This window comes from Acyrthosiphon pisum, chromosome X (genome assembly GCF_005508785.2).
Source record: "Acyrthosiphon pisum isolate AL4f chromosome X, pea_aphid_22Mar2018_4r6ur, whole genome shotgun sequence".
Taxonomy (NCBI): domain Eukaryota; kingdom Metazoa; phylum Arthropoda; class Insecta; order Hemiptera; family Aphididae; genus Acyrthosiphon; species Acyrthosiphon pisum.
The window spans coordinates 78,164,418-78,172,159 of NC_042493.1; positions in this window are offsets into that span (position 1 = coordinate 78,164,418).

The following is a 7,742-nucleotide window of genomic DNA, read 5'->3' on the forward strand; positions in this document are numbered from 1 at the left end:
TAGTGCTTTTCAACAATTCGTTGACACCTGTTGCCATAACATCCCATTTTAAAAAATGATATAAATATAGTTTTAAGTTTTTTATTAGTTGTAAGATCATTTAATCAACAAGATGACAATTTTATGTTATAACTCTTCTTTAATAAAAGATTATATAATTCTGAATTTTCATTAGTTGACAAAGTTGTACTGCTGGTTTGAGATGTATAACTAGTATTAATATCAAAAGATACACTCTATTCCATATTTTCGTTAGTACTCTAAAACATATAATATATATTAAATAATTATTATTTTTATTTACAAAATCTAGGGTACACATAATCTTATTGACTAAACAGAGAAAATAATGCCAAATACATTTATTATGACCATATTAATTAATAATCATGTATTCAGTTAATATCAGAAACTGGAATTAACTGTTTAGGCTATTTATAAAAAATGTATATGGTAATAAAAAATAAAAATAATTTTTGAACCTGATTGATTTCAACAACTTCTGAATCAGAGTGAATACTAGGTTCAATATTAAAACTACTTGAGGTATTGAGAGTGATGGATGTATCAACATCTTAATTCATGGTAAATACAAATGTAAAGTCCTATCTGCAGTTTACAGGTCCAGTAGCCGATAATTTACAGAGCCGGTAATTTTACCGAGCGTTCAAGCAACACCTAATTTTGTAATTTTACAAATCTGTAAGTCGTTATTGAACGTTTATGAAACCCGAATATATTAAAAATTAAATAAAACATTTTACTGAATTTTTTAACAATCATAAAAAAAAACTTGAATAAGGCGCTTCAGATATTAGTTGACTTTTAATAGTATTTAAATCTATTTAAAAATATGAATTCTTCTGTAGGAAGTACCATACTGGATAATATCCAGTATGATGATATGGTACCTCCTACTGAAGAATTCATATTTTTATCTTAAAGTTGTTTGACATGAACAAGAGTATTAATTATTATTAAATTATAGTCATTAAGTTATTTTAATAGTTCAACCACTGAGTTATTGTACTATTATTACCAGCGCCTGACTTAATACAATTAGGGCAAAATTCACAATTTTTTTTTTGCCCAAAGTCAAAAAACTTTTATAATAAAATTCTACATAGAGAGGGGGGAATGTTGATAATAATAAAAAATATTTATATGTTAAAAGTGTTAAATACCTATCTCAAAACTCATAAAATATTTGTACATTATTTCATGTAGGTACTATAAATACAATTTAGTTGCTTGGTTTAGTAAATTGAGGACAATGAAAAGATAATACTAATTAAATAACATACCAAAATTATAATATATTAAAATATTAAAAATACTTAAGGATTTTATTATATGAATTTAAATTAAAATAATTAATTTTCAATCTTCCATAAAATTATAAAAATTATAAATATCTTATTAATTAACAATTTATTTTATATAATTAAAATGACATAAACGATGATCAATTTCTATAATTTCTCTTTTTATAATATTTTATCATGAAAAAAGTTTAAAAATTACAAAGTACTTGGACTTCAATAACTATATTAGTTTATTCGTAACATTTAATGATTTTCCGTATTTATTTCCGTGAATAAGAATAACTGAATGAAGCATAATATATTAATAATATATAATATTGTCAAAATCGAATGAAATATAAACCAGTGGTTCTAAAAATGGTAAATGTGTGAGCGAAATGATTATAGCGTCACCAACGACGGGTTAATTTGTAAAATATACTGGGCTCCAAAGCCGTAACTAGGGTGAGGTGAACGAGGCACTTGCCTTGATCGCCTGATGCTGAGGGTCGCAAAAATATCCAATTATTAACTTAAGAAAGAATATTATTGACAATTTAATAATATTATTAATATAGTATTTTTCATTAGGTACTACGCACCAATCCGACATCCGTAAACATCATATTATGCTTTTAAATTTTAATACATAATATATCTCTTGATTACTCATCTATTGCTTTACAATTATTGAATTATTATTATAACTTGATGTACAAAATGTAAGGGGACAGGGATATGACATTGGGGCTAATATGTCAGAAAAATACAAAAATGTTCGAAATGCCGTCATAGACTCGATAAATATTCTTTGGGTGCATTGCTGGAGTTCTGCCTCAGGATAAAAAATGGTTAGGTATGGCTCTGCTGGGCTCAAAGAAATCTATAAATAGTTATTAGGTATCAAATATTTCCGATGTTCAAACAATTTTCTATTCTTATTATTTTAATATTTTGTGATGGTAACTGATTAGCACTGGGGTGTGAAATGACAAAAATAACCAAAATTCAACTGATAATTTAATGATAAAAATATACTGAACTCAGAACATTGACAGTTGGTATTACATTTTACAAAATGCATTTTTGAGGAATTGATTTTAAAAAAAAATGTTCTACAACTTACGGAGACTGGGGGCCCCCAGGAATTGGAGGTCAAGAGCAAGTGCTCCATCTGCACTTGATTATTACTTCCTCTTGGTGACTTGGTATGTCATATATTTGTGTAAATAGTCTAATTTCAGTGTTGAATTAATCAAAATAAAAACTAAATATTATCGGAAATAGGTTTGTAGATGTTTTTTTCTATATCTAGTTTTAATAAGTTACCAAAACTAGCAATTAAATTTAATATATCTTGACTGAAACGAACTTTGATCCATTTAAAATTTTACCAAAAACACTGTTACACGCAGTTATCTTCATTTCTTTTTTGGGAATGATGTTCATAATCTACTTTGGTTGATACTTTACCCCTTTTTACATCAGATAAAGATACATCAATTTTAGTACAACCCATTTTTGTTTCATAAAAAATTGTATTAAAGGATTCGTTTGATCTCTTCGTTTAAAGAGAGTTTTGCAAAGCAGTGATTATAGTGTAACTGCTGTATGTAAATCATAGTTAGGTGGTTGTAATGTGCAGGGGTGGATTTAACCATAAGCCACCAAGGCACGTGCATAGGGCTCAATTTTTTAGTTAATTTTTACTTTTTAGTTTTTCATAATTTCATAATTATATTTACCTAAATTTATATTTTATATTAATTTGTTTTCGTATACAACTTGTATGAAACTGGGGAATGGCTCACGTAGTCACGTCGCAGTAACGTTTTAATTTATATGACCTATAATAACCTTACCGTTTGAGTTTTATCCTGCGACCGGCACGCGCTGCGCTGCGCTGTCTCCGCTAGAGGTTCGACATTGACATTCGACGAGGCGGTTGCCGGCGTTGCCTATGTTAATGCATGGGAGGTGGTATACAGGTGTGCGGCGTAAACACGTACAATATTTTGAATGGCGCATGCGCAAAACGCCAGCTAAAGCAGTCAAATATACTGCCTCGGGCCGCCGGGTACATTGTATATAGTTGATCTACTAGGTAGGTGGGGGGCAGCTCGCACAGTGCTTATCAAGTAAATTATTAATTAATTAACTGGAATGACCCACCTCACCCCGCACTTGGAACCACAATTAGAATACTGGAATTAATTCTAGAAATTAGATGTCTTGATAAAGTAATAACCTAATATTAATAAACATTGTGACAACACGCAACGCTGGCACTGTCGCCCATCTCCTGCATAGTGCATACTGCTCAGAAATCTGCTAATCGATTACGATTATAGAGACTGAGTGCTCACCACCAAATCATGGATAATTTTGTTACAGATAAATCAAGGTGCAAAATGATTTAATTATTGTACAAGTGTACAAATGTACCTATGCAAAACTGTATTGATATTTATTTGTTTAGTAGGTATGTATAAATATAAAAATACCTCAATACAATTTTTATAGTTTTGTTTTATTTCATGGAAAATACCTCCCCCCCACCCATGGGAGCACGCCAATGTAATTTTATAATATTAAAACGAAAATTGTATAAAGAAATCTATAACATCAAGTATTCTTAGAGGCTAGAGCTTATTTTAAGTACCTACTGGTACAAGTATGCCGTGTAAGTTATATTTTATTCCACAAAAAGTTTCTCTATTAAAATAGATACCTACAACTGATCAAGACATGGATATAGTGAATTTTTCAATATTATATAATATAATGTAGGTTAGTAGGTAGCTACTTATTATTTAAATTTGAATGTTGACAATTTTGTAATTTATCTTATATATTCATATACTTTTGTACTATTATTATTATTATTATTATTATTATTATTATTATTATTATTATATCTATATATACAGTCAACTCGCGATGTAACGAATTTCAAGGGACCGAAAAAAAAATTCGTTATATCGAAAGTTCGTTACATCGAAATTATATTATACCGCGATATTTTCAAGGGACCGGTAGTTTTATTCGTTATATCAAGATTTTCGTTATATCGATATTCGTTATATCGCGAGTTGACTGTATATAAAAAAATGTATAACAATTCATCAATCAAGAAAGACTGGTCCGATTTGGCTCAAATTTTTTTTCAGATGTTCGTAACTGCTAGGAGAAGGTTTTTACATTCCACCATAGGTAGAATACGACAAACTTGGTATAACTTTGATACTTTGGAGTTAAATCATACACTGACGTACATACAGCACGGGGTCCGCGATTTACCGCAGGTAGATTGCCTACCTGATAATGTACTGCTGCGGATCAGAATTTTTATTACGGGCAACGGAAAAGTTAAGATTAATTTTGAAACCATACACCGAATATTAAATAACGAAATGAACAAAGTTTGAGTCACATATAGTTGGTACACTTAATGGGAAACGAAGCGCACGGGTTCAGCTAGTTATATTATAATTTACCTATATTTCATATGGGGGGGGGGGGGGGGGGGTATTTGGTGTTTGACAGTATATTGGTCTATGAAGACTATGAGTGTATTATATTAGTCTAAGCATGGGCTTCACATATTACGATAGTTGATTACATTTTCTATGCACTAGAATAATGTAGAGGTGTTAGTTTGGCACGCCAAGGTAAAAATTTCAACTTGAAAACTGATTGATATTATGTAATCTTTTATGTAACAATTTGTAAGCACAAAAAAAATTTGTAATCAAACAGATACCCCGGAAAACCCAATCCAAATTCCGGGTGCCAGGGTAATATTACATAGAAATAATGTTGTACCCAACTTTTTATAATTATTTTAAGTTCAAATTTAAACGAAATACCTAACATATTTAAACTTAGAATAATAATTTTTTTTACCGTTATAGACCATTTGGGCCCTTTGCTGCCAATACTTATTTATTCCACTTTTCTTTATTAAACTCATGATTTGGGTCCCCATGCCAATCTGACCTCAACTCTTGTAAGTCTTTTTCGACTAAAACCACCGCTGTATTGGTCTACCGCGTGGTCTTTTCCTGTTCAAATTGTTCACAAGTAAAGTCTTGACAATGCTGTTGTCAGCTCTCCAGACACGACCTGCCCATTCCAGTCTCACACAAATTGTACTATATTTCCTTTGTACTTGTTGTACCTGTTAATTTGATCTTCTCTTCCACATTTGAGTATCAGGGCTATAGATAGGAACATACATTTTCCCTAACATATTTCTCTCAAAGATATTTAACCAATTTTCCTCTCTTTCCGTTGTATCCCAGATACAACAAGCATATGACACAGCTGGTCTAAGATTGGTAGTATATAGTAGAATATAGTTTTTCCTTCGTTTTCCTGGACAATAATTTTGACTTAAACATATATGCCATAGCAAAATAACATCCATTTCCAGCTTTTAGACTGGAGTTTAATTTCATTATGCATACAGTTTCTATTATTTATGTCAACACCGAGGTATTTAAAGTCCTGTAATTGTTGAAATAATATCCCATTAACTTCCAAGTCAGATTAATCTACAACATTTCGTACCTCTCTAGTCATGAACATATGTTTGGTCTTTTCTTGGTTTATCTACAGCCCTATTGTTTCAATTAGGTTTGACATACTGTTTACGGTATCCTGCTTCGTATTGCCTAAAATTATTATATCGTCAGCATACGCTAGTAGAGTATGATTTTCATTTAGTTCCATTGTTGGTCGTTGTGGTATTCTCCTTATCACATTTTCTAACGTTAAATGAAATAGCACCAGTGATAACGCATCACCCTGTCTCAGCCTTTTACTTACTTCAAAAGGCTCTGATAGCTCCCCTTGTACCCGGACCAATTATGATTAAGATATAGAAAATAAGTGAAATATGAAAATAAATCAGTTCATACTTCTAATAGCCCCGCTTCGGGTACCTTCTATTTGGGTAACGGGTGTGACATCCCTGCGGACCTCAGTCAATCCGGTGGAGGTGTAGCCTGAAGGATGCCAGAATCGTCTCAGGTAAGTAAGTGTCTACTTATATTGAGCACTGAAGCACCTCCACCACAATGTTGGGCACTCCATAAATGGGGGTTGTCATTGGGCCAACAATCCAATTTTCAAAAATCAATAGTTAAGAAACAACCACATCAAAAGCCTCAGCTGAACGTGGAGCTTCAGGATTTCAAGGCCGGAACATGGAACGTAAGATTATTATACAGGACTGAAACACTGACAACAGTAGTATCTGAACTTGACAGATACGGACTGGCTTTATTAGTGGTTCAAGGGATTAGATGGCCTGGAATAGAAAATTTAAAAACACAGAAAAAACTTCTTCTACTGCGGAAGTAACTCACACAAAAAAAGGTGTAGGATTGCTAGTAAGCGATAATATACTGTCTGCCATCAAAACATTTGTGCCAATAAATGAAAGAATATGTTATATAGTAGCAAAAGGTAGATGGTTCGACATCGCATTTATAAATTTTTATGCCCCAACAGAGGATAAAGATAATGAGACTAAAAACGATTTTTATAGTCAACTAGAAACAGTCTATGACTCTATCCTAAGTAACGTAATTAAGGTAGTGATGGGAGATTTCAATGCAAAGTTGGCACAGAGCAATGGTTCAGACCGGTGATTGGAAATGAAAGTTTACATAATATCTCTAATGATAATGGTGTAAGACTGATATCCTTTTTGACGACAAGAGGCATGCCAATTTCAAGCACACAATTTTAACATAAAAACATCCATAAGCACACACGGATGTCACCAGGAGGCTTTGTGAGGAATCAGATAGACCATGTGATGATCGTTTCAAGAAGAAAACGACGTGTACTAGACGTAAAGAGTTGTAGAGGTGTAAGTGGAATTTTGGAACATTTCCTTGTGTGAGTTAAGATGCATATAAGATTATCAGTCAATTGGAGGACAAAGAAAACCATAACCAAGAAATTGGATATTGAGAAACTAAAAGAGCAGACAGACAAAATTGCATACATAGAAGCTGTGGATAAGCTAAGTGAAAGAATAGAAAATCACATAGAAGTAGACCAACTATGGGAAAATATAGAAAATTCTATCAAAAAGGCAGCTAGTGAAACACTAGGATACAAACTGAAAGATAATAGGAAAAATGGTTCAATGATAGATGCAAGCTAGCAATAACGAAACAAGATGCGGCAAGATTGAACCTAATCAAGATGCCTAACGAAGATAACAGAAGGCAATTAGGAAGTCAACAGAGAGAACTAAAAAAGGTAATTCGAACCGAAAAAGACAATGGGAAATTAATCGTATACATGATATAGAGATGAACTATAAGACAAATGTAAAATTGGCTTTTGGTAGTTAAATGATGAAATGATGAATGAAATAAAAACAGGTCATAAACCCAGAATGACTATTCTTCAAAAAAC